The sequence below is a fragment of the Balaenoptera ricei genome, chromosome 15, assembly GCF_028023285.1.
Source record: "Balaenoptera ricei isolate mBalRic1 chromosome 15, mBalRic1.hap2, whole genome shotgun sequence".
In the NCBI taxonomy this organism is placed as follows: domain Eukaryota; kingdom Metazoa; phylum Chordata; class Mammalia; order Artiodactyla; family Balaenopteridae; genus Balaenoptera; species Balaenoptera ricei.
Window position 1 is genome coordinate 39,062,729 of NC_082653.1, and position 26,254 is coordinate 39,088,982.

Genomic DNA, 26,254 nt, shown 5'->3' on the forward strand with positions numbered 1-26,254 from the left:
GACATTCTCTGATATGTAGTGTTAGTGGATGGAAATTTATAATGAATATTGGAAGAATTAAAACCTTAAATTATAGCATTGACTGCATATACAAAGAGCAGTAGCAAGAACTCTGGGTATTCAATTAATGGTTGTGTGTATGTGTATGTATGTGTGTGTGTACATAAAGCATGAACTTTGAGAATTGCAGACAGCTATTTCTCTGCAATCAGTATTAAACACAAATACAAAGAACTGATCATTCTAGTGAAACAGATGTGGGAGAAACAGAATAAACAAAAAAGATGATAAAGAAAACAGTATTCAAACTGTCCCAAGACAGAGAGTTTTGTCTTAGATAGGGCTGACTAAAGATTTCAGGAATTCCCCATTGAGGTATTGGATAGTAATATCCAGGTTGTAGTAAATTTTATTTTTATCACATTATATTACAATTAATTTTCAATTTCCTGAAGCCTCATTTGCCTGTGGGAACTAAGGAAATAACAACTCAATCTCACTGTCACTGTATCAGTTATCTATTGCCACAGTAATGCTGTGTAACAATCACAAAGCCCAGTCACATGCAGCAATAAACATTTAGTTAGCTTACAAGTTTGTGGGGTTCAGATGATCTGCACTAGACTTGGCAGATTATGGCTGGACTTGTTTGTGTGTCTGTGGTCCTATTTGGCTTAGCTTAGTGACTCTGGCGATCTTGGCTGGACTTGGGCACATGTACGAGGGTTGGCGCTTCTAGCTGAGATGACTGAGAGCAACTTGGCTCCACCCAAAACTCAGTGGAATACAACAAAAAGCATTTATTTAGTTCACAAAGCTGTGGGTCACCAGGGTGGTTCTTCCGCCACAAACTTAGTGGCTTAAAACAATACACACTTATTATCTCACAGCTTCTGTGGGTTATGAATCTGAGTATGGCTTAGCCAGGTTCTTTGCTTTAGGGTCTCACCAGCTGCAGTCACAGTGCTGGCTAGGCTGTGCTTTCATCTGGAGGTTTGATTGGGGAAGAGTATACTTCAAACTCACTCAGTTCATTGGCAGAATTCAGTTCCTTACAGCTGTAGCAGTGATGCCCTCAGTTCCTCCCCCTTTTTTTTGCCTGCCACATGAACCTCTCCACATTGCACACATTTCTGCTTCCTTCTTAAAGGCCAGCAGGAGGGCAAGAGTGACTCTACTGAGATGGAGTCTTGTATGACTAATACAGTCATGTGAGTGACATTCCATCATCTCTACCATACTCTGTTGGTTAGAAACGAGTCACAAGTCCACTCACACTTAAGGGAAGGGGATTCATAAAGCTATGAACTCCAGGAATTGGGAATCACCGGTTGTCACCCTAGAGTCCATCTACCTCAGCTGGCTTTGCTCATGTGTCTTGGGATCAGTTGACTGTCAGCAGATCTAGGGTGGCACATTCACCTGGCAAAGGTAGAGATGCAAGAGTGAGAGTGGAAATGCATAAGTAATTTTTTCAGCCCTTTGCTTGCATACTGTCTGCTAACAACAAATTGCAACTAACTTGTGTCTCATTTGCCCAAGTTACAAGGCTCAGAGGGAGAGTGAGAAGACAGTACACGGTTATCTGGTAAAGGATGTGGATACAGGAAGGGTAGAGAACTGGAGTCATAGACACTGCTCTCACCTTCATCTGCATAATCCAAGAATTCAGCCCTATGGAAATCTCATCCCTCTCTTCCACAGGCCTGCATTTCAGGAAAATCCTAGTGTCTGTTCGGTGTCTCACAAAACACTCACAATCCTGGTAGTTTCTCCTGCTCTGGCAAACCCTCTAGACTCTCTGCTGCCTGCAGACTCCCACATAGACTGGAACTTACAAGACCCCCCTACTATCACCCTTCGTGAGAACACTTAACATCTCAGCAGATGTGCTTTCTCCTAAACTTCTTAAACTAAATAACCTTTCTGTTTCCTACCAGAGGAAAGGAGACTATGGTTATTACCCACTCTGTAATTCTGTTCCTTGTCTCAGAGGATCATTCATGAAATCAGTTTCTATCCACTGTCCCTGTCTTTACAGGGATGAAGCCAAACTCATGGTATCCTCCGCATGCACCCCCCACATGTTCAGATAGCTGTAGAACTAACCATCTCTGTGCTCGTCTCTGATTTAAAGGATGCTCCAGGGCTTGTTATAGGCAGGTGCTTCTCAACACTGGTTGCATATTAGAGTCACCCAAGGAGCTTTTAAAAATTCCAGTGCTTGAGACACACCCAAGAACAATCTCTGGGAGTTGGTTCCAGACATTGACATTTTTAAAGTGCCCCCAGATGATTCTGGAATGTAGCCAAGATTGAGAACTCCTATTATAGACAGATATGTAGGCCAGGGTGTCTCAAGTAATAATTGCACTTAAGATTCTAGAGCTTAGAGTAGGTAGAAAAGTTTATTCCTATTTGACTGTAGTAAAATACATTATCTCTTTCAAAGAATTTTTTTCATGAGAAGTTTCTCTCTGCCTCTATATATAGATGGAATCACATTTGCTTTGAAATATCCTCTCATCTAGCGCCCTGGCACCATAGATGAGAAAAACAAAAGCCCAGAGAGATGTATTCACTTACCCAAGATCATATGACTAATTAAAGCACAGCTAGGACTGGGTCATGAATTTTCAGTCTTTTCCTCTCTTCAACATCAATCTATTTCTAAAACATGGACTTAAAAGTTTTGGGAGTGACAAGTTGGATTCTATAAGCTTCTCAATATACATAAAACTACCCATGATTTCTGTCATTGACCAAACATAGAAGCAGGTGCTTCAAAAGTTTATGGAAAATGCTAGAAAAACAAATTATATGGACCTTTCTAGAGTGAAACTCTAAAGTCCATCTAATGCCCTTGTCCCCAAAGCTGTCTTTCAGATCATTCCGAAGATTAAACATCCAGTTTTAAAGGGTACACTGGAGTGTCTCAGTGTGCTATTTATTATTGAAAACTTTGGTTATCTTTATTCTAATTTAGACACACAGCTGCTTTGGGGACACAAAGGAAGAAAGAGGGTATGATATGAAATCTTCCTGTTTATCTAATGCCTTTAAAGATAGTTTCTCCAAATAGCCTATGGATATACATTTAATATCTATACTTAAAGTTGCTAAGTTTTGAGAAAAGGAAAAATTCAGGTCTGTACTACATACTTACTGCTTCCTGTGCTGGGGGGAACACAGGAGAGTAAATCCTGCAGCTGTGGATCTTAAAGTGTAATGTGCACCAGTGTCACTCATGAGGAAGTGGGAAAAGAGAGACTCCTGGCCCAGTGCTCAAAGTTTTGGATCAGTAGGCCTACCGTTGTGTAATAACCAGCACTTGTATTTTCTGTGTTCTGATGCTTTGACCTCTGGAGTTTTGCTGACCCCGGAGGGACCTCTCTGTGCTGGCCAATTCCTAGAGACAGTAAACAACGTGCCCTTGAGCATGCTTTTCAAATGCAGACCACTAAAGCCAGCACCCATGCCCCAATCACCTTATTTATCAAGCTTTCACACTCTGGGCCACCACCCACCTGCCCTAATCATCCCAGGGTCAGATACCAGACAACTGGGCACAGTTCCTATGTCCCAGAGCCTGCTGAACTTATTCAAACTAGCTAATCCTAAATCCGTATACCTGCCTCTTCTGTTCCTTCCAGCAGAAACCACAAGAAAGGATCTGTTCCCCCTCCCTATCTCCTGAATGACCCTGGTATTCCCCATGGCATGGCCTGCCCCTTCCTCTTAGTATCTGTGAGTATAACAAAGTACCTTTTTAATGCCAATGATCTCCTGATCTATTGACCTTACCCTACCTCAATAATAATCAAATCTGTATTAAAACAAGTGCGATATAAGAATTTGCATTTCTAACATGTTTTCAGGTGACACTCCTGCTGCTTGTCTTGGGGACACATGTTGAGACCCACTTTCCTGAAATATTTGAAAGCTGCCATGTTATGTCTGTTGGTGGGGAAGGGAAAGTCAGGGGCAGCAGCTGATGGAGGGGTCCTGTGGTAACAGAGAGAGAGTGAAGGTTTTTGTAAAAGCTCTTTTACCCACTTAACCGTCACACTCCTGCACTCAGTAAAGCATTTGACCCTTTAGCTGAGTCCTCATATGAGAGCCGCGTTAGTAACCCTCTATCCCAATGCTGTGATCTTTGCTGAGTTACCTGTGGGAGCATGAGAATACAGAAAGGGGGTGAAGAGCATTGGTTTTAAGTCCAGCTGTGGGTCTGATGTCGAGTTGCAGGACCTTGGAAAATTCACTTCATGTCCCTGAGCCCCAGGTCCTTCTGCTGTAACTTGGTGACAATAATACCTACCTCATAGGGGTAATATTAGCATTAAAAGAGTTAAATGCCAAGAAAGTGCTTAGTCCAGCCTATGGCATATAGTTGAATTTCATAATACAAGTTATTGTTATTGAAGTTATTTTGGGGATAAAACACAGGATGGTAATCAATTGCATTGTCTTGCCCTTTATATAATTTTATGCCTGGCATTTTGAGTTAAGAACAATGGTGTATGATCAAAGGAATCTAAAAATAAGATTCCACTACATTTGTTGTTCCACAAAGCGGAAAACCAGAATCCCCAGATGAAACTCCCTGAGATTGTTCTGTAAGTGATAAAACTACAAGTGTTGCAATCTTCTCCCAGGATTTTATGCCAGAAGAAAGTTGTGTTGTGCAGGATATGCTTCAGTTTTAGTCCTTCTTTGGCAAGCCCAGTGGTACAACGGTGCACGGTGTCATTTCTCCATATGTGGCCACGTGGTCAGAGCAGTGGCTGTGCAAGAATGGCGCCTTCCAACCCAATGCGTCTGCTGTACGCATCACTTCTGAGTCAGCCACTTCCCGTCATGGATGAGCTTTCACAAGTAAGCGCTTTGAGGTGCTTCAGTAGAAAGGCGGAAATCACTATTTCTTCTTCTATGTTCATCACCAACATACATGACAGATACACTCTGATTATAGTATCCTTTTCATTGTGAGGACCAAATTCGTAGAAAAAAAATTTAATTCCCAGATATCCAGCTGAGTCAAGATTCAATTTAGTCCTTATGCTTTTATGGTGTGTCTTTTGCAATAAAGCACAAGGCACATCTGATATTCTCTGTGAGCTATAATCACTGACAATTTGGCTCAGGACAAATATTACCTATTTTAGTAGGAAAAAAGGATGCTGAAGAATATTTTAACAAAGTTGATCAAGTGTGCTGAACAAGCAGTTTTTGGGTAACTGGATGATGTGGAGATTTCTACATTGAATGGGTTCATGGCATGAGTGTAACCGATGTTTCCCAAAATTTAAAGCAGTGGTGTTTTTTAATGTGGCTAATAACACACCTGAAGGTCATAACCAGCATTTAAAATTAAATAGAACAAAAGTATCACAGTACACCACCCTTGGTAAGGGTAAGTATGCATAGGGGTGTGTGTGTGTGTGTGTGTGTGTGTGTGTGTGTGTAGTTTGCAACATACAGCCCACTTCTTCATTGGATCACGGCTGAAAAATAAGTTTGAAAAACACTGCCTTCATTATTTCTTGAAATGGTTTATTTGGGATACTGACAAAACTAAATAACTTTAGATCCCATGGTAAGATTTCTTTTCAGCCTCTTTCATTTCTTCTGATTAGGTAGACAATCTCCATTTGCCGCTAACACATCCTCATCAGCTCTCTAACTTTTGTGGGTCTCCCTTTGAAAGGAGGAAAAGCAGGCCTCAGACTCAGAGTCTGGGATAGGAAGGACTTCTCTTTAGGGTATAAGTGCCACTGATTTTCTGTTAAGTTCCATTGGAGCTTCTTACATACTTCTCGTATCCCATGGAACCATGGTTTCCATTTCTACTTCCATGTTGTTCCACAAGGATTTACTGTTTGTTTATTTTCAGTGACTTGATTTAAGCAAAAAATAGTTGTGAAGAAAATATTAAGTAGTACACTATGGCAAACAATGCTGTAGGGGGTCTGGGACTAGCCAGGGTGATTAGAAACCAGCACCCTTGGTGCCTTTGGCTATGTCACCCTCTCTAGAATTCAGAGCTGTCTGGCTCCCCTGTGGCCAGCATGACTGGCACCCTCTTGATGATTGAAGCAGATTAGACTGATTGCCATTGGAGTTCCCAGACTTTCCAGGGGGTGGAGGTAATAGCTGCATTTCCTCCACAAAATAAGGAAAACACAGGCAGGTATGTCCCAGGAAGTCCTGTGTGCTGACTTCCCACTGCTAGTATCCTATCATTGTACTAACATTTTCACCAGAGACAATATCTTGGGTCTTGGAACCATGTGCTTTTTCTTTGCTGGGCCACACCATCTTGATTTTATTTATTTATTTATTTTTTCTTATACCTAAGCATTGCCTCAGCAGGGAAAAAACACCAACAGGATGGGAAACTTAAATGAGTTGATGATACAGAGCCCACTGGGGATAGATAACCAAACTCACATGCCCAGGTTCAGCAGCCACTCCAAGATCTAGCTGTACCTCCTGGCTGGGCCTCTGTGGAAAATTTCCCTTTGTGTACAGGGAAACCTGAGAAAACCAAGCGTGGTCTGAGGTCTGAAGTCCAACTGGCCCCGCTCTCCTTTCTCTGATGGAAGAGCCTAAAAATAAAACAGAGGCAACAAGTGTTAACACAGGCATCATTTCTCTTCCCTGGTACAGATAACACCCCTTTTAGTGCAAGAGTAAGTAGGACAGAGGGTAAATTGAGAGTTGCCTTTGTCCTGTCCTAGACGTGCCTGTATCAACACCAGGGCTAATTTTCTCTTTCCTTCAATTAGCTTGGCACAGTCATTATCATGATTCTTCCCCTTCATGCCCCCGGAGAGCTGCTAAAATGCCATCTGCATCCTCAGTCAACTGGCCACTTCAACATGGGACCTACAGCGGTGACGCCACGCCTTCCCCCACAGGCACGAGTTGTTGCCCCTGCTGGGAAAGGAACCATGTTGACCCCTTGTGTGTCAAGATTCAAGGTCTACCCCAAACCTTCCTCTTCCCTCCTGCATCCCTCCCTGGGCAACATCATTTGGGAGGCGACGCTTTGATCCGGAAGAGAGCTTTGTGAAAGGAGGTTGCAAATTTTGAGGGAAAAGCCCATGTTTCTGCCCACATGGCTTTGGCTGTACTTGCTTGCTAGTTTGAATGCAGAGAAAATGCAGACAGAATGAAGTGCCTGGGCGATTTATGCCTTTGGCAAATTGTTCTGAGGGCTTGAGAGAAAGAGGAGAGAGGACCAAAGGGCTCTGCATTTCACTGTAAAAATAGCCAGCCTTGGGCTCCTCCTCTTCCTGCTCCTGTCTCCTCTTCTCACAGGGAGAGCTTTTCAAAGGGGTTCCCCTCCCCCATCCTGTTCCCCCTCCCCCACCCCTCCCTTCTACCATCGCATCTGTGACGCCAGTTCATTTGAATGGCAAGATTTTTCTGAGCTGGGATAAGCGAGATACAGGAAATCACTATTGAAAGACTTCTTTATGCCTGTTGTCATCATCACCTTAGTATGAGGGGACATCCAGAGGGTCCAGTGACGAAAGCAGAGGCCTGGGCCGACAAGGATGCTCGAGGACCCAGAGGTGATAAAGACAGAACTGATCATCCACAGAGGTCAAGGGCCACAGTGAGGTGGTGAACCTCACTTCCTTGGGTCACAGCAGTGGAACTTTAGATCACACCCTGAAACTTCAGATTTTTTTTTAAGAAGTTTTGTTGTCCTGCTAATGACACTCTGGGTGAGGGGGACAAACCAAAACACCAAAATACTCCCCCCAACCAAAAAATAAATTCTTGATGCTTTGTGTACCTGCATAGCCAGGATTACGTATGTGGTGACCAGATGAACTTCCTTAGACTGAATTTTAAGCAATATCTTACCTATTTTTGAATCAACTGCACTCTGCTATAGCTGAGCTCAAACTTAGGGTGATTCTGTTTATACCAAGGATTATCTACATTCAATTTTTGGTTTCCAAAATGTGTAGGTGGAGGCTCCTTTCTAACCTACCTACCTGTCAAATGTTTAGATGGATTGAGGCTCCATAGACCAGAACGGAGTTATTATAGTTTCCTGTTATTCAAGCATCTATGCTACATATACTTAGATCACTGTGGTCCCCAGACCAACAGCGTAGGTATCAACATCATCCAAGAACTTGCTAGGAATGCAATTTCTAAGGTTCCAATCCAGGACTATGGAATTAGATGTTCTGGAGGTGGGATCTGTGGTTTTACTAATCCTCCAGGAGATTCTGAAGTAGCCTCAAGATTGAGAATCTCTGATTTAGATAACTCATAAAGCCAGCACTATTTATTTCCTTATTTTACATTTGGTAGTAAAACTGCTAAGAATGAAGATATACCTTCTATCTGATGGCACAAATAATTTTTATGAAGCTCACAATTTTCATAGGATGTCTCTAAAACAGAAATTAGATGGAATCAAATATAATTATGACCAACTTCATCAAATTGATCCATTCTCAAAGAATTACCTTAAAATATGTATGTTGAATATATGTTGAATCTTTTTCTTTTCACTAATGCTCATTTTGAAATTGGAGAAATAGTTTCTGACTGGGGAAAACAATTGGTCTCAGAAGATCAGAAAGTAGCAGTACAGAATTCAGAAAAATTCTTTAAAAATCACTCTAAGAAAAAAAAAGTTTTTTTTCTGGCAACAACCTTGCAAAATGAAAAACTCTTGACATACATCAAATATAGATGCCATCACTTTGTGTTTTTTATGTTTGTTAATAAATGATAGCTAAGTTAATAGAGCACACTGGAATGAGTAAAATTCTCTTTACTCTTTTCAAGATTTCTCAGAGGAATAATATGATTTTTTTCCCCCTTGCTCAGCCACCGTTCCCCAGTATTTCATGGATGGCTCTTGGAAAACAATAGGATGATTTGAATGAAGAAAGAAGGGCAAGATTCTAAATGCAGAGGTAAATCTAAGTGAAACACATCTACTGAAACAGAAGACTTAGGATGCCTAAGCATTTTTATGATATAAATCTTAGGGCAACACAATCAACTACTTAAAAAAAAATTATGTGCATAAAGAGATCTATCAGTAACTGTTCCAGTGGAAGCAACAGCAGTCCTGCAAACTTGATGATGTGTGGTTCACCAACTTCACATTTCAAATAAAGTAGCCAGAAGTGGAAGAAATATGGAAGCCACCGAGTTGTAGACACCAAGACCCTAGAATAAAATGGATTCTAGCTTGTACATCCAATGCGGCCTCCAAGTAGGGCATCTTTCTGAAATCAGTCACATATTTGCAACTCTGACACTTGCTAAGCTTTCTAGGGAAGAATATAAGAGAATGAATGGGTTGGGTGGTCTTGTAAATTCAGTTCTGCCCTCTCAGTTCTCTCATTTAAAATAATTTAATTTCAGTAGAAATATATGTTTTCATACAGTTTTCAGTCTTTGTGAAGGACAAAATTTATTTTAGAACTTCTTTGATGCATAAGTAAGGGTGATTTATATCCATTCTTTTCTGTGTTAGGAAAACAAATGCATGAAATATTTGAGTTGGCAGATTTTTTTTTTTTTTCTTGCTAGAATTACACTGTGGCTAAGACGGCTTTTGGAACCTGTTTATTTTCCATATTTCTTCATTTGCCAACTAGATTTTCTTAAGAGAAAAGGTTGCTACACTTGGGTTTCCTATGTCGAGAATTCAATAGGAGTTTAATAAATTTGCTCTCTCCTGATTTGCCAGTTCGTATCTAGAATATACCCTTTTTTTTATCTCTCATATTACTGAAGCAGATTTGCTAATGTAATCTGGAATTTGCACTTTCAGCCCTGAAAGAAAACTTAGCTCTCATGTCATGCAACGCTATGATTTTATAGATGAGGAAACTAAAGCATAGAGAGTTAAAGTTACACTGGGACTCATGAGAAAAATTCCAGTAGAATCTGGGAGCCTCCTCTCCCCCTGTCCCCCCCATCCCGCCCCCTACAAATCTCCATCTTGGTCTATTTCCATTATGGCCACAGCTATGAACAGTAATTAACAATCAAGTACCAAATAAAGCAATGTGTCATTTTAAATTTCTGGTCCATTTATTTAAGCTTCTTTCCTGCTCCTATCAATGCATAAACCACAGAAGGATGTTCTTAAGACCTGAGCACCTGAGAACATGTATTTCTTATTTTTTTGACTTTGCAGATTATGTATTTGACAGTGGCTGGCCTTGAGAAAATCCTTAGCTGTAAAAACATTTTCATGTTATTTAAGAAATAACTTTGTCTTTGGTCTGGCATTATTTCTTTTTCCTTTTTTAGAATACAATTTTATTATGTTTATTTTCAAACATACTTTCATAAGGAAAGAGTATATTCTATTGATCCAATAACCCAACCCAGATTCAACAATTACTGAGAGTTTGTGATACTTGTGTAATCTTTTCCTTTTCCTCTCTCTTTTTTTCCTGAATTATTTTAAAGCAAATTCCAGACGTCATTTCATCCCACCTCTACATTCCCCAATAAACATCTCTAAAGAGTTATGGTGATTTTGCTTCATAAATCTGATGCTATTATCACACTTAAAAATTAGAATTACAAAGTCATCCAGTATCCAGTCAGTGTTAACATTTCCTTGATTGCCTCAAAAATATTTTTAGAGTTGCCTTTTGCCATTATTTATACGTGTGGCTATAGGTTCAGGATTCTAGCAAACATTACACACTTAAAACAAGAAAGAAAGATGAAGAAGTAAACTTACTTAGCGAGAAGGGTTTTCCCAAATTCTCACAGCTCTAATCTGGATACCATTCAGTGTGACAGGCTTCTCTCTGGGTTCCCACAGCTGGTTAGTGTTTTGAATTCCAGCCTCATGAACTCATATCAGGCTCCACGGGCTAATGCTCGGCACCCAGTCTCGCGCTCATATCTCTGATGACAGAGTAATGGAGCAGCCACGGGCATTGTCTGCCTCTTTCTAAATGCACTGTCATCTGTTTTATTCCTCCATCTCTGCAGGCAGTGAAGGACTCTAATGCCTCTGGGAAGCATTTACATGGCTGTGGAGGTAAAGGTAATGACATTCAGGCATCTTCTGTTGAAAGACCAAAAAATAACCTGCTCCATTGTGAATGAGCTTCTGGATCTTCAGGGTCACAGAGGGTTTGTTTAGATGCACACCTTTTCACATCCAGGTTTCTGCCTCTATGTTGAGCTTTGAGAAAGATACATGAAGATAAAATAGGGAGAGAGAGGAAAAAAAAACATGAAGACATAGCACAATTAGATATAGAGTAAGTAAGTTTAGGCACTGAATTTTGATTATGATTGTCCTATAAGCACATAACAGATACAATTTCTTAGAGAAAAGGCAGTCTTCTGCTTATGGTAAAGGAAATATTTCTTCCAGAAGACGCTACATCTAATCTAAAACATGACAGGCTCTTCTTTAGATCCTCAAGGGGTGCTATTTTAGGGACCCACTTGACTCTCCCCGGTATCTAAAAGACTACACAGTACTTATTAAATGAGACCTGAAATTTAAATTGTTTTTAATTTTTCATAGTGTAAATGTTTTGTCTCCTTTCCATTTGCGTTGATTTATAACTTAATGTGAATAGAGCGTTTATTCCGTCAGCTTTATGGAAGTATAATTGACAAATGAGAATAGGTTTTGAGAATGCATGGAGGAGAGGTCACACTAGACTTTTTAGAAGTGTAGGGGGCATGCGTGGAATAGTGGGCATCGCAAATCCGGGTGCCTGTTCTAATGGGGCTTTACACTCTAGGTGGGGAGAAAGGGTCATCAACTTAGAAACAAACTCATAGACAAGGTCACCTCCAATCTTGGTAAGTGGCTACATGGACAATGCTGGGCAGTGTCTGTTGGCAGATACTTAAAGGAGTGTCTCTGGTGGGAACTACTTCACAGAAAGTGTGACGTTTGAACAGGACACGAGTGAGTTGAAGGAGCCAGGCATCAGAATTTTCTAGGCAAAGTCCTCAAAGAGAGATTAAACCAGGCCTCAAAGAGGTAGGAATAAAGTGGATTCATGACTGGAGTGTGTGGTTTGCGGCAGATCGTGAGGGCCTTGGAGATCATGGCAGACTGTGGGTCCGGGGCCGGCCTGGCCTCTATACAGCAGGTATGTGAGAATCCTTTGATGGCAGCGATTCTCAGACTTTAGTGGAATTAGAAGCCCCTGAAGCATTTGTTCCAACTCAGATTGCTGGCCCTACCCCAAGGGTTTCTGATGGGGCCTGAAGTTCTGCATTTCTAACAAGTTCCCAGGGGATGCCCAGGCTGCTGGTCCAGCGTCACACCTGGAGAAACACTGCTTCAAAGAGCAGTTCCAGGTGGGCATCATCTTTGTCCATCTTCTGCAGTTACCCCAGAGAAGAGATCTCCAAGCAGAGATGGCAGCTGTTGTGACCTGATTAACACCCTCTTTCCCAGAACACTTTGCTTCTTCTCTTCTTTAGAATCAACATGAACCTGTTTAATATCCACCTGACCCCTCCCCAAAATGGAAAGAGAATTTCCAAGTGCCATCGAATCACCTTATCGAGTCGCTCCCCACAGGTTCCCAGGTGTCCTTGGGGGCAGTGGACTGTGGCAGCCATGGCCCAGGTTTGCAGGCAGGGGCTTCTCTCAACAGTCCCTGTATCCCCATCCTCCTCTCATTGTGGGGTTCCCTGAAAATACACTCCACCTCCCCAGACGTTTATACAAGAGTAACAGTTAACAGAGGCCAGCGGAATCGCTGAGATCTCCAAGCAGGAAGTGTTCAGACCGTCAGGAAACACGGGCGAGCAAATGTTTACCGACCGTGTAATTAATATGATGCTTTACCCTGTCTATCGGCCCTTAGCACCATATTTCCTGTTCAGGGCAGTGGAAAGCTAAAATATTAGTTGTTGTTTGACCAAAGGAACAAGTGTCTTCCAAATGAACCCATGATCTATTAGCAGTCCTGCAGAGTCTTCCCATGGGAACAGGCATTTTACTTTGTTTTACAGCTAATTTCTTTCTTACAGCAGGTTCCCAGACACATCAAATGCCTTGCATGTGAGTCTGAAGTTAAGATTTATAGTCCAGGCCCATGTAATTCAATGTCAAACAACTCTGATAACATAAGGGCTGGAAGTCAACCATTTTCTCATGAGTTCTCATAAAAAAGTCATTTTAGCCAAATTGGGTTTGAATAGCGGGTGTGTCTCTGTGATTTGATGGATGCTTCGTACCCAGGAGTCCCTGGGAAGAAGCTGGCTACTTTTGTTTGCTACTGTAGCAACAGAATCTGTAAACAGACAAAGGGATTCCTGGTTGATATTGTTGGAATTTGGATTTTGTTGCTTTTATTCTCTATTGATTTCAAAGGAAAAAGAGAAATACAATGCTTTCTCCTCTGCTGGTGCATTGTATCTGCCTTTTCTGTCTTTGATTTCTTTTCCTCTGTCCTATTATTTGCCTGACATCTCTCTGTAGCCCACACATCATGAGGGTCTATTTCCCTAGAATAAAACCACCACTTGTGCCAAGAGTAAGTTGGAAAGGAGGGTGTTTTCTTTGGTTCTTGTCTGTAGGCTCATGGGTTCACAGACGCTTGGAGAAGGAAGGACCTTGGGGAGCACTTAAAATAGTCCCTAATTTACAACTGAAGGGGAAGGGAAGTTGAGTGTCTTTCCCAAAAGTTACAGCTAGCTAGGAGCAAGATCAAAGGTCTAGTGACTCGTCTCTTCCACCCCCCATATAATACCTTGAGTTTTTAACTGGTTGTGGGGTATGAAAGGAGAGGCAAGGTCTTGTTTCCTGTAGCCCAGTGCTTTACAGGTTATGATGTGATCGACTGCTTGTCATATGGAAGCTTGTCACACACAAACTTCCCTGAACAGAGCAGGTGTCCTACCAAGAACAATTCAAAACTCTTGGGGAGAGACCTATACTTTGTTGACTCTGAGCATCTATGGAGGAAAACTGCTTTGGACTTTCTGAAGGGGAGTGGAAAACAGGAGAGGTGTTGAGAGTTGCTTCAGGACTCCATGGGGTCCTTCATCTGCAACACAGTGTAGTGAGTTTGTTCTCTTCTTTAAATACCCAGATTAGGAAAAAAAGCAAAACAAAATTAATAAACTACAAAGCAATTCTAAGGGATGACTTTAGTTCCTACAGATCTGGATGTTTTTATAACCTTTGGCATTTACGCAAAGTAAACCAATATGCAACAAGCATGCACATCACCATGTGGAGAAATTTGGACCCTTGGAGGTCTTGCAATTCACAGAAGAGCAAGGACAGGCAGAGCTCAGGTGCTCAGGAATCCTCATGGCCAATAATCTCATGGTGACAGATGGAATGGGTGACAGTGACACTAACGATGATAAAGACAGAGAGCCCTGATGATCACGACAGAGTGTGGAGGTAAGGGTGGGGAGGCCAGCTGGTCTCTCAAATGGCCACGTGGACTCAGCCCCAGGTAGTAGCTGTAAATATTAGTGACAAAGACAGAGGAATCAATTCTCAAACAAAGCAGTTGTGGGCGTCTCTTCCATATTGTCTATCTGGGCATAAAGCAAAACTACTCCATGTGTGGTCCAAGGACCAACGGCATCAGTATCACCTGCAGGGCTTGTTAGGAATGCAAATTCTCAGGCTCACTTCAAACCTATTGAATCATAATCACTTGTGGTGGGGTCCAGAAATCTGTTCTAACAAGCTCTCCAGTTGATTCTTGCTCACCCTAAAATTTGAAAAGCACTGGCGAAAACTTGTATTATGAACATATAAATGCAACTTAATGAAGTTGATGGTGTGTTTGTTGGGACTATATCGGAGGATTTGCTGCTTGAGTGTTCAAGTGTGTTTTTTTTCCTTAGCTACTTGGTTATGGATGGAGATAACTGGGATACTAAAAGGGACTTTACTTTTCCTTCTTCGTTCAACTTGGAATTAATTGTAGGAATTATCAATTAACTCTAGGTAATTGAATTAAGCCCCGAAGTCAGATGGCTGTTTCTTAGCATAAAAGGGGACTGAAATTTGGGGTTTTGTACTATCTTTGGACCCAGAAAGTCAGTGGAGAGAAGAAATTTAAACTTATTCTCCTTTGGAATTTCCAGTCTCTACCTATAGATTTAACATGGTCTCCTGTAGAGAAAAGGGCACCTGCTTTAGAATCAGATCCTGGTTTCAAAATTTGCCTCTGCAACTTAAAAATTGTGTTTCCCTGGACAAGCTACCAATCTCCTTTCAGCCTCTGCTTCTTCATCTGTAAAAGTGGAAGAAGAATGCCTCCTTCATAGAGTTCTTATGAGGATTAAAAAGACCAAATGAGATGGTGTAAGCAAAATGGGTAGAAGCGAGATTAGCCCATGGCAAAGTCTCACATAAGGGCATATAATTATGGTGATGATGGCTATGATGATAATGATATTGATTCCTGTTATACAAATGTGATTGGGGTCAAAGGGTAGCAGTCTTTCCTCGGTAATTTCTTTCAGAGGTTTTCATGTAAATCTTATTGAAGTACACCATTTGGCAAAGGATACAGATCATAAGTGGGCACCTCCATGACTTTTGCAAAGTGATTACAAACCAGCACTTAAATCAAGAAACAGGACATGGCCACCCCTTGAAGTCTCCATGCCCCCAACCACTGCTATTCTGATTTTAGCACCAAAGACTAGTTTTTCCTGTGTATGAAACTTTACATAAATTAATCATTTGAGTATATGTTTTTCAGTGTCTGGCTTCCTGTGCTCAAATTTTTTTTCTTGTGAGATTGATCCATGTCACAGCATGTTATTGTAGATTGTTCATTCTCATTGCTAAAGAGGATCTCATTGTTTAAATACATCATAATTTGTGGATTCTATTCCTGGTAGATATTTGGTAGATATACTTGTCACTTTTGGCTATTATGACTAGTGCTCTATGAATACTTGTGACTTTGTTCCTGGTGAACAAATGTATATATACCCACTGGGTATATACCTGGGAGTAGAATAGTGGGTCATAGGATATACATGTGTTTGGTTGTAATCATACTGCCAGATGGTTTTCTAACATGTTTGCACAGATTTATACTCTCATTATCAGAGGATGAGCATTCTAGTTGCTCTAATTTGCCACCAACACTTGATATAGTCTGTTCATTCTGGTAGTGTTTATGGAATCTCACTGGGGTTTTAATTTTCATTTCCCTGATGAATGGCAAAATGGAGCACCTTTTGACCTGGCCACCTAGATATCCTCTTTTGAGAAATGTACATTCCAATCTTTTTCCCATTAAAAAAATTATGTTGTCTTTTTCTTATTGATTTGGAGACATTCTTTATATCTTTATATGTTCTGTCTGTCTGTCCTTTGCCAGATACATTGACTTCAAATTCCTTCTCTTACTCTATAACTTGCCTATTTTCATCCCTGGTAAAATTGTAATTTAATGACTTTTAATTTTTTAAAAATTATTTATTTATTTATATGGTTGCGTGGGTCTTGGTTGCGGCTTGGGCTCCTTAGCTGGTGCACGTGAACTCTCGGTTGCGACATGCATGTGACATCTAGTTCCCTGACCAGGGATCAAATCCGGGCCTCCTGCATTGGGAGCATGAAGTCCCATACACTGCGCCACCAGGGAAGTCCCAAGGACTTTTAATTTTTTGAAATTAAAAAATACAGGCCTGCTAGTTACATTTGCATTTGCAATAAACAACAAATAATTGTCTGATACAAGTATGCCTCCAGTACTTTTAGAGACATCTTTATAGTAAAATTTATTCATTGTTTAACTGAAATTCAAATTTTACTGGTTGTCCTATACTTTTATTTGTCAAATCTGGCAACTCAGAAGGGTTTTTTTTCCCCCTTTTGAGGGCTCAAGTGTTTTTAGAGGTGGCAACATACAGCGCTGAGGAAGGAAGGGGGCACTTTTAACCAATTAGAGCCTCTTGGTTGGTCTTGGAGCCCCATCCAACATACATCAAAGGATTTTTAAATCCTGCCTTTTCTTTTTCAACTTGAGTTCTTTGTATCTTCCAACTAAAGTATTCCCGAATAGTTTTTGGACATGTAACCTATTCTTATAGGTGGGGGTCTGTTCAGTTTTCACTTTTCCTCTCTGATTCTGAACCATGCATGTCAGTATCCAGTGGCCAGTGTTAGTGTAGGTCCAAATGGAAAGTGATTTAATGCCTGCGCTCTTGCTTCTGTTTACTTTCCTCAGACATCTTAACTACTCTTCTCCAAGTCAAGTTATTTTTTTCCCTCCCTTCCACTCACCACTTCATGTTTATTGAGGGGGCTTGGAGGGAAAGTACAGGCAAAACAGCAGCTCCTGCGGCCGGTGCAAAAAAGAGAAGATGTATTAGGAGGAAAAGGTAGGAAGAATTTGGAGGTTAGATGCTAGACACAGAGACAGCAGAGTTAATTCTGAGAAGACAATGACGGCCTAGAGTAAGAAGGACTAAGGAGGCTAAAACAGAAGAACTTATAAAAGAAAAAGGAACTAAGAGAAGAGGGTTCAATTCAACAAATGTTATTTGAGCAACATGTTTCAGCCCTCTGCCAAGATTCAAAAAAAGTCAGAGGGTAAAATGAAAGTTAGCTTTGAAATAGGTTAAGAAAATGGAATTGTCAGTTAGAAATTGAAAAGGGTGCTGCAGGTCATACGGTGCAGAAGAGAATATGGAAGTCATGCAAAAGGAGAAAAAAAGACTGAGAATCCGACTGAAAGCAGCATCCGCATCAGAGTGCTCTGGGAAGGAAACCCAGAGACTGGGGTCTGGTCTTGATTTCTACATAATTGTTAAGATGTTGGGCAATTTACTTTGCACCATGCCCACCCATTTTCCCCAGGCCTCATTTTTCCCCACTGTGAAACAAAGGCATTTGTCCTTGCTTCTCAAAGTTGCTTCCTGGACCATCAGCATCTCCAGCATCTGGGAGCTTGTCAGAAATGCAGAATCTGGGCCTCCCCCCAGATCTGCTGAATCAGAATCTCTAGGCATAGGGTCCATAAATCTGTTTTTTAACCAGTGCTCTAGGTGATTGTGTAACATTCTAGTGTTTGAGAAGTACAGGTCTACTCCAGTGTTTTTCAAACTTCAATATTCATCAGAGTCAGAGCGTTTGTTAAAATCCAGATTTGGTTCCATAGGTCTGGGGTAGATCTAACACATTCTTAGGTGAAGCTGATATTACTGGTCAGAAGACCACACTTTGAGTAGCAAGGGTCTGGAATAATCTCTAAGCGCCCTTTGAATTAAAAAAAAGAGAGAAAATATATTAATTAAAGAGAAAAATAAGAGATGAAAGGTAAAAATAAGTCTGTACCCTATACACATTCATGTGGATCACAGTATTTATGAGGTCGCTTTTCATAGCAGTTGTTGTATTGACCCGAGAGGGGCGACAGACAGGTAAAACTTCCATTCTGTATCCACTCTATTAGAGGTTGTGTTTATGATTTTAAGATAAGGCTTTTCTGGGAAAATCTGCTTAGGGAATGACTTCCTGATTATCATTACCCTCATAGCAGAATGTGTGTAATAGCCTTTCCCCAAATCATGACCCTTTGTGAGTTTGTACTTGTGCAAGACCCACCCACCCTTAAGTATTTGTATACAGACACACACAGTTTCTTGGTGGCAGCAAAACAGGACAGATTCCTGAGCCAGTGTAGGCCACAACTGTCTTGGCCCCAGCATAGATTCCAGGCCTGAGGAATCCCAGCCTTTACCACATTTTAACAAGGCAAACCCCAGACTCTTAGAGTTCAGGCTACGGGAAGTGGCAGGAAGCTCCTGGCAGGCAGCCCCCAGTCCTGAAGATTGACTTGGGAATTTAAGTGCAGAAATGTCTCTGTCCGGAAATTTGTCAGGATAGAAGATTGACCTGTCTTCTGCTGATGTGGGAGGGGTTCAGGGCAAGAAAAAAGGGTAAACTGGTTGTTGGGTGAGAAAGATCTGTGTTCCAGGACCTTGTAATACAGGGAAGGATGTGAATAGGGAAAAAAGGATGGATTAGAAGTTCATTTTGTCAATATTGATGATGATGATGATGATGATGATGATGATGATGGTTGTGGTGATGATGATATATTTTAAGCACTTTAAGTGTCAATCTCTTTTTCAAAGCTTCATGTCTATTATTTGGTGCTTACAATAGCCTTGTGGGAAGGGCTCTATTAGTAACTCCATTTTATAAATGAGGAAACAGAGGTCATAGATTGGTTAAGAAATTTGCAAAAAGTCATACAGCAATGAAATGCTGAAAGCTTGTAATAAGTCGGAGAGTATAACTCAAAAGCCACCATGCTCAATGTTTCTTGAAACATATTAGGTCACGGGTTAGAGCTTATGTAACTTAGTGTGAGGTAGCAGAAAGAGTCTGGAAATTTGAAATAGGAATGTTTGCTCCTAATATTACTGCTGATTACATGGATGTGGTAGATTGACTGCAAAAATGGCCCCATGTCTTCCCTTTTCTGTAACTCCTTCTTCTCAATGAAACTTTGCAGCAACCCCTTTCAAGAGGTGGCTTCTATTTTTCTGCCCTGGCCTTAGACTTGCTTTAGCCAATCAAAGGTGACAAAAGTAAAGCCTGAGCCTCAAGAATCTTTGCATGCCTCTGCTCACTCTCTTGGAGCACTGCTAACACCATGAGACCTAGTCAAGACCAACTTGCTGGAGGATGGGAGACATGTGACCTAATCACCTCTGTTGCCCCAACCGATAACCATCCAACCATCAGACATAGACTGATGCTGTTCAGGCCATCCAGCCTCCATGACTTGCTGAATGAACCCAGCCAAAATCAACTGAGCAAGACTACCTAGATGACCCATAGCCTTATAAGTAATAATTTAGGTTGCTGTTTTAGGGCACTGAGTGTGGGGTTGTTTGCTAGGCAGCAATAGATAACTGATACGTTGCATGATCCAAGGGAAGCCATTTAAATCCTATAGAATTTTGACAGAATGACACAGGTGAAACCATCCTCCAAACATTTCATAAGTCCCTCATCCTTGTCTTGGTAGGATATGCTCTCCCATTCACCTTTGTCAGGAACTTGGAGCCCACTTTCCTCTCCAAGTTACAGCTCTTTGTTCTGTGGATGCAAGGACTAATTCTCCAGATCCTCCCTAATCTGGGATCCACCACATGAACATATGGGCAGCTCACCATGATTGATCTTGTCTCTACCCCTCACCTTGGCCTCTCATTCACAGTGGGGCTCCTTCTCCTCCTGCCTTCCAGGGAATGCTCAGCAATCTACCAAGATCTATATGTGGTTTGCCTCTTTGAAGCTTTAATTAGTGGCGTCTTGGATCTTGATTGCTTCAGGGGTGGCCACTGAGTCTGACGTCCCAAAATGGATACCCAGAGGGTGGGAAACATGCTCACTCATTAGATTTAAGAAAAGCAGAGAGGTCTTTATGATAAATAACCAGGAAGATAGTCTATTTTATTTTGAAACTATCACTTTGGTAGGCAGATAAATGATTGGTTGATGGGAGCTAGTTTGCTTTCTATTGAGGATAAGCTTTCTCCACCTATTTAATAATGTTAATTTAAATTGTGGGTAGAAGACAATCTAATCTGTTAACTATGATGAGTTTCCATTAACTGCTGTGTGAAGGGATAATGTTTACTCTGTTTTCTAGAAAGGGAAGAAAAAGGATCTCAGTTTTGTTGGTAACTGCCTCACTGGAGCTCTCTGTGCCACATGTGTGTGGTTTAGCTGGCGACCGTGGTGTCTGTATGTATGTGGTCATAGATTTGTTACAGCCTCTTATCTGCCAAGGCAAGACCACCAGTTCCATTTTAATTCTAAGGTGACCTCAGGCTGGAGCCCATCCATGCTGCTTGAACATAAACGCTGATACTCAATCCACTCATCCTCTTGGCCTCACAACTTGTTTTTCTTTTTCTTTTTCTTTTTTCCTAAGAAAGTTTGAACATTTGTTAGCAATCCAAAACCGACACTTCGTATACAAGACATGGTGATGACATAATCCTTTATAGGTTCTTATACTTTCACTATACTGCAAACTTTGCCGTGGTTTCAGAAAAATGTCTCAAATTGAAGAGCAATTTCTAAATGACATCTTTGGAGCTAGGACATCAAGTTTTACTGTGGTGATAATTGCAATTCTTTTGAGAAATACAGAATCAACACCTTAAGTAGAGGGCTCTCTTTTTAAAGAATGGCTTTGGACAGGCTTCTGTTCACTGTGTCTTTTGAAATGGAAAAGATAGAAACTCACAGTATTACATGGACCCCTGTATTTCCACAGTCTGTCAGTGCAAGGAAAACTGAATTACCTTCTTTTTCCTCCTGATTTTAATTTCTAATCAAAGGAAAAGAAGAGAGGAGACTGTTAGGCGAATTTTCAAAACTGATAGTCCATGAGTATCATGCCTAAGACAAGATTTTCATCCCTAATTCCTAACTCTGAATTTAAATCTCTTGATTCTTAGGCAATCTAAACACTTGTGAGCCTGACAAAGAGTTGGAACTTTTTTTCCCCTAATAATGTTTGGTGGCAAGCTTACATGGTGGCCTATGTCCATTGGTCCAATTACAAAATTTACTTGATTTAAGTATATTTCTATATTTGGAGTTATACTTGTTCTCTGAGACAGCCTGTCCTCTTTCCAGAAACCTCACTCAGTGACTTGTTTGCAGAAGTAACCAGTTAGACACTTTGTGAAATTGCCAAGGGTTTCTCTCTTAGTTACTAACCAAGTTTCACAAACATCACATTATCATGAGTTAAAAATAATTCCTATTGGGCTGATGGGAGAGGAATGCCATAGTTAACTGCTAAAAACGTTGGGAGTGTTATGGGTGACACTAAAAGGGTGCTAATGTTTCAGCCAGTCACATCCAAGTTCCTACTTGTGGAGAGATGAATTCCACCCTTGCAGGATTGCTCTGGGGTGGAAGGTGGGATGTCAAGGGCAGAGTGGAAGAAATCCTAGCTTCGAACCCATCAGATGATCTGGGTAAGAGCTCCAACTCCATCAACTCACTTCCAGTGCACCAATGATTAAGCATTTTTTTTTTTTTAATTTCTTAACGGTGTGACATTGCTTTTTTTTTTTTTTAAGATTGATTGATTGATTGATTGATTGATTGCTATGTTGGGTCTTCGTTTCTGTGCTAGGGCCCTCTGTGGTTGCGGCAAGCGGGGGCCACTCTTCATCGCGGTGCACGGGCCTCTCACCATTGTGGCCTCTCTTGTTGCGGAGCACAGGCTCCAGACGCGCAGGCTCAGTAGTTGTGGCTCACGGGCCTAGTCGCTCCGCGGCATGTGGGATCTCCCCAGACCAGGACGCGAACCCGTGTCCCCTGAATTAGCAGGCAGACTCCCAACCATTGCGCCACCAAGGAAGCCCCTGATTAAGCATTTTAAAAAAAAAGTATTTATTTATTTATTTATTTAATTTTGGCTGCGTTGGGTCTTCGTTGTTGCACGCGGGCTTTCTCTAGTTGCGGTGTGCGGGGGCTACTCTTCGCTGTGGTGTGGGGGCTTCTCATTGAGGTGGCTGCTTCTCTTGTTGCGGAGCACAGGCTCTAGGCATTCGTGTCTCAGTAGTTATAGTGCGAGGCCTCTAGGGTGCAGGCTCAGTAGTTGTGGCGCACAGGCTTAGTTGCTCCATGGCATATGTGATCTTCCCGGACCAGGGCTCGAACGGGTGTCCCCTGCACTGGCAGGCAGATTCTTAACCACTGCGCCACCAGGGAAGTCCCAATCAAGCATCCTATTCAACCCTATCCAAGCCTCAGTTTTATCATCTGTAAAATGGGGGTAAGAAGTATTTCAGCAGGACTGTGATGAGGATTATATTGGACATTCTATGCCCAGTAGTTGACATGACCTCCTTGTTTGCTACCTGCTTCTCATGCTCCATTAACAGACTATAGTCCAAACTTCCCAACATGGCCTGCTAGACCTTCCACAGTCTTCCATTAGCCTATCTTTCCAGCTGAATCTCTCTCCAACCCCTCAACCTCACAGGCATCTAACTCTGGCCATGCTCTACCCTCCATGCCTCGTGGCTCATGCATTCCCTTTGGTGGAAATGCCCCTGCCTCTCCATTCACACAGCAATCCCCCACCCTTCCTTTAAGACTCAGCTCAAACATCATTATCTCCCAGATGCTTTTTCTCAACTGACCCATCTCTCCTCTGGTCTCTTCTATCCTTTCTTTAAACTGCTAGCATAGTGTCCCTAGTTTTGGCTCGCCTGCTGAATCTGAGCTTGATGGCCACCATTGCTACCATTGTTCATCTCCTACTAATTCACCCCTGTATCTTCCTACTTCCCTGGCTGCATGATTCCCAGGTCCATTTTAGGTTCTTTTTTCCAGTCAAAATTTTAAAAAATGAATCCACTTGGGTACTCACTTTCAAGTTGTACTGACAAGATGTGTGCACATAGAAATCTTTGAACTTTGCTGATAAGAGGAAGCCTAGAATTTCAAGTCCATTCCTTCATTTAACAGATGAGGAAAATAAAACCAAGAGAGAATGACAGGCTTGTCAAAGTCAACAGCTTGCTAACACAGAGAAAGAGAGACCCAGATGGTCTGACTTCCAGCTCAGTGGCTTTCCATGAGCGCAGTAGACTGGGTGAGGAATAGTTGATTCCGAAATCAGCATCCATTTCCTTCCTTTGGCTAACAGACCTTTGATTTTCCTTTGAGGAGCTGTATTTACTCAACTATCCATCCTTCTGGTCCAGCTGGGAAGGATACTTCCCCAGCCCTAAGGTGGACAGGTGACCCTGGCAGGATAAATTAGCATGTTCTGTGCCCTCGGCTGCATGATTCGTGTGTGATGGGCATGGGATTCAGTTAAGCTTAGTGAGGATCCGGTCCAGAACTTTTGCTTGAATTGTGGAGGAGAAGTCTCTGTTCTGTGGGATTTTTCGCCATGAAGATGGCATCAGCCTTGATCTGTTGTGAGGGGTCACGTGGTGGAGGGCTTAATTGAGAATGAGGTGAACGCAAAGAGAGGAGCGCCCAAGAGGGAGGGAAGTGGAAGACGAGCGGGAGGAAGAGAGTGAATGAGAGAGAATGAGGGAGACCGTGGAATCCAGAATAAATACATCATTTGAACCCCTGGATGCAGCTGTAGTTGAAGGAGGATACCTTGGAATTTTTAGACTCATAAGCCAGTAATTCTCTTCTTTGCTTAAGCCAATTTGATTAAGACTTCTGTTACTTGTGATTGAAAGAGTCTTGAATTGTACATCATCTAACTCTTCCTTACTGATCATTTCTAGAGAGATTTTTAATACCTCAGGATTTTCTGGCTCAGTTACTCAAATGTTACTACATTTCTGAGCCTCAGTTTTCTCATATATTAGCTGGGAACAGTAACACCTACTTCATATCTGGAAAAATAAAATAATATACACTCAAAGCATCAGCACAGATTAGATGATCAATTAATGGTATTTATTATGATGGTTATTGATCTGATGTATCACACTTTGAGATTTGGACCATAGTGATTCTTGGTGTGTGTGTGTGTGTGTGTGTGTGTGTGTGTGTATGCATGTGTGTGTGGTTTATTTTAAATTTTCAAATGTAGAACTAAAAATTTAAGTTCAATTTGCAGGAGTGTTATCAGTATGCCGCCATTAAAAACATAATGTATGAACATATTTAAGTTATGTAGGGCCTCCTACCTGCCAAGCCCTCTTCCAAGAATTTTACAAACATTAGCTCATTTAATCCTTAGAACAAATTGAGAAGGTAGGTTCTGGGACTATCTCTGTTCTACAGATGGAGAAACTGAGGCACTTAGGGGGGTAAACATTTTTCCCATTGTCACATAATTAGTAGCATCTGGAAGACTGAACATCTTTTCCAATGCCACATAGTTAATGAGTAACAGAGCTGGGACTTGAACCAGGCAGTCTTATGCTATGGGCCATACTTTTTGTCACTGCCTTTTGCTACCTCTCGACAGAAGCCTATGGACCGTGGTCCCTTGACCAACAGCATTAGCATCGATTGGGAACTTGTTAGAAATGCAGATTCTCAGGTCCATCCCAGAACTACTGAATCAGAAACTCCCGGGGCTGAAGCACAGCCAACAGTGTGTTGACAAGCCCTGTAGGTGATTCTGATTTGGGCTAAAGTTTGAGAGCTCCTGTCCTAGATAATTACATTTAAGCCATAAATCACAGACTGGCTACTCATAGTTCATTAAAGTAATGTGTTCAACCAGTGACTTTTGAATGCCTACTATGTGCTGTCATTGTACCTGTAGGTTTCACCAAACAAAGCAATAACGGAAGTGTTCCCTGGCAAACAAACAGTCAAATAAAGACATAAATAAATACAAGATCCCAACTGTCATCTCTGATCATGTCTGGGAAGTAAAGAAGTGTGATACGAGCTATGACAAGGGATGGGAGATAGTGGGGGTATCATAAAGTCTTTCCTCAGTAAGTGATGTGTAGGGGGGGCCTGCGAAAATGATGATTCTCAACTTGCTGCACGTTGCAATCACCTGGAGAGCCTGAAAAATGCCACTTCTCAGGCTGCATCCCAGACCAATCAAATCAGAAAGTCGGGGAGGGGAGAAGGTACTGGTTACTTTTCAGCTCCCTGGGCGATCCCAACTTGCAGCCTAGGTTTGGAGCCACTACATTATAGGCTCCATAGAAAGTATTTAGGCATTATGGAAGAGTGGGGAGAGTGAAGGCAGTGCCAAAACAAAGAGGCTTTGATAGAGAAAAAAATAGGAAGGCATAAGATTTGTCCATGAATAATGCACTCAAATAATGCATCGAATACATTGACAGAACAGATTAGCTTCTAACTACAGGCTACTTATTAATACATATATTTAGAAGAGAAGACAGGTTAGGAAGACACAAGTGGAAAACAGAATATGAAGAGATAGATGAATTCAGGTAGAGGAGTCTGAACTTATTTCAGATAAAAATTTTCAATAAGCATTTCTGGAGTGTCTACTAAGTGCTCTCTACTAGAAGCTCTAAAGATAAACCTGAATTTGCAAAGCTTTTTCACCCCCAACAATCTCACGGTCTTCTGATGTAATCCTTCTAGGAAAAGCAGTTTTTATTTTAATACACAATTGTAACCTGCTTATGTTTATGTACCAGCTCAGGTGGAAAATAATCAGAAAATACACTAACTGTAGTTCTGCGTGGCATCTTACTTCCAAGGCTATTTAACTAACTGGATATAATTAGTTGAAAAAAGCATACTGTCTGA

General features: G+C 41.4%; 1 long non-coding RNA gene across 1 annotated transcript; it reads right to left on the reverse strand.

The window, feature by feature from the left end:
• Window positions 1-642: 642 nt before the first annotated feature.
• Window positions 643-10,823, reverse strand: LOC132349603 (uncharacterized). The gene is made up of 3 exons (XR_009497712.1): window positions 10,751-10,823; window positions 6,454-6,611; window positions 643-1,422 (listed from the first exon to the last, which is right to left on the reverse strand). It is a non-coding gene; the product is annotated as an uncharacterized LOC132349603 (long non-coding RNA).
• Between the last annotated feature and the right edge of the window lie 15,431 nt (window positions 10,824-26,254).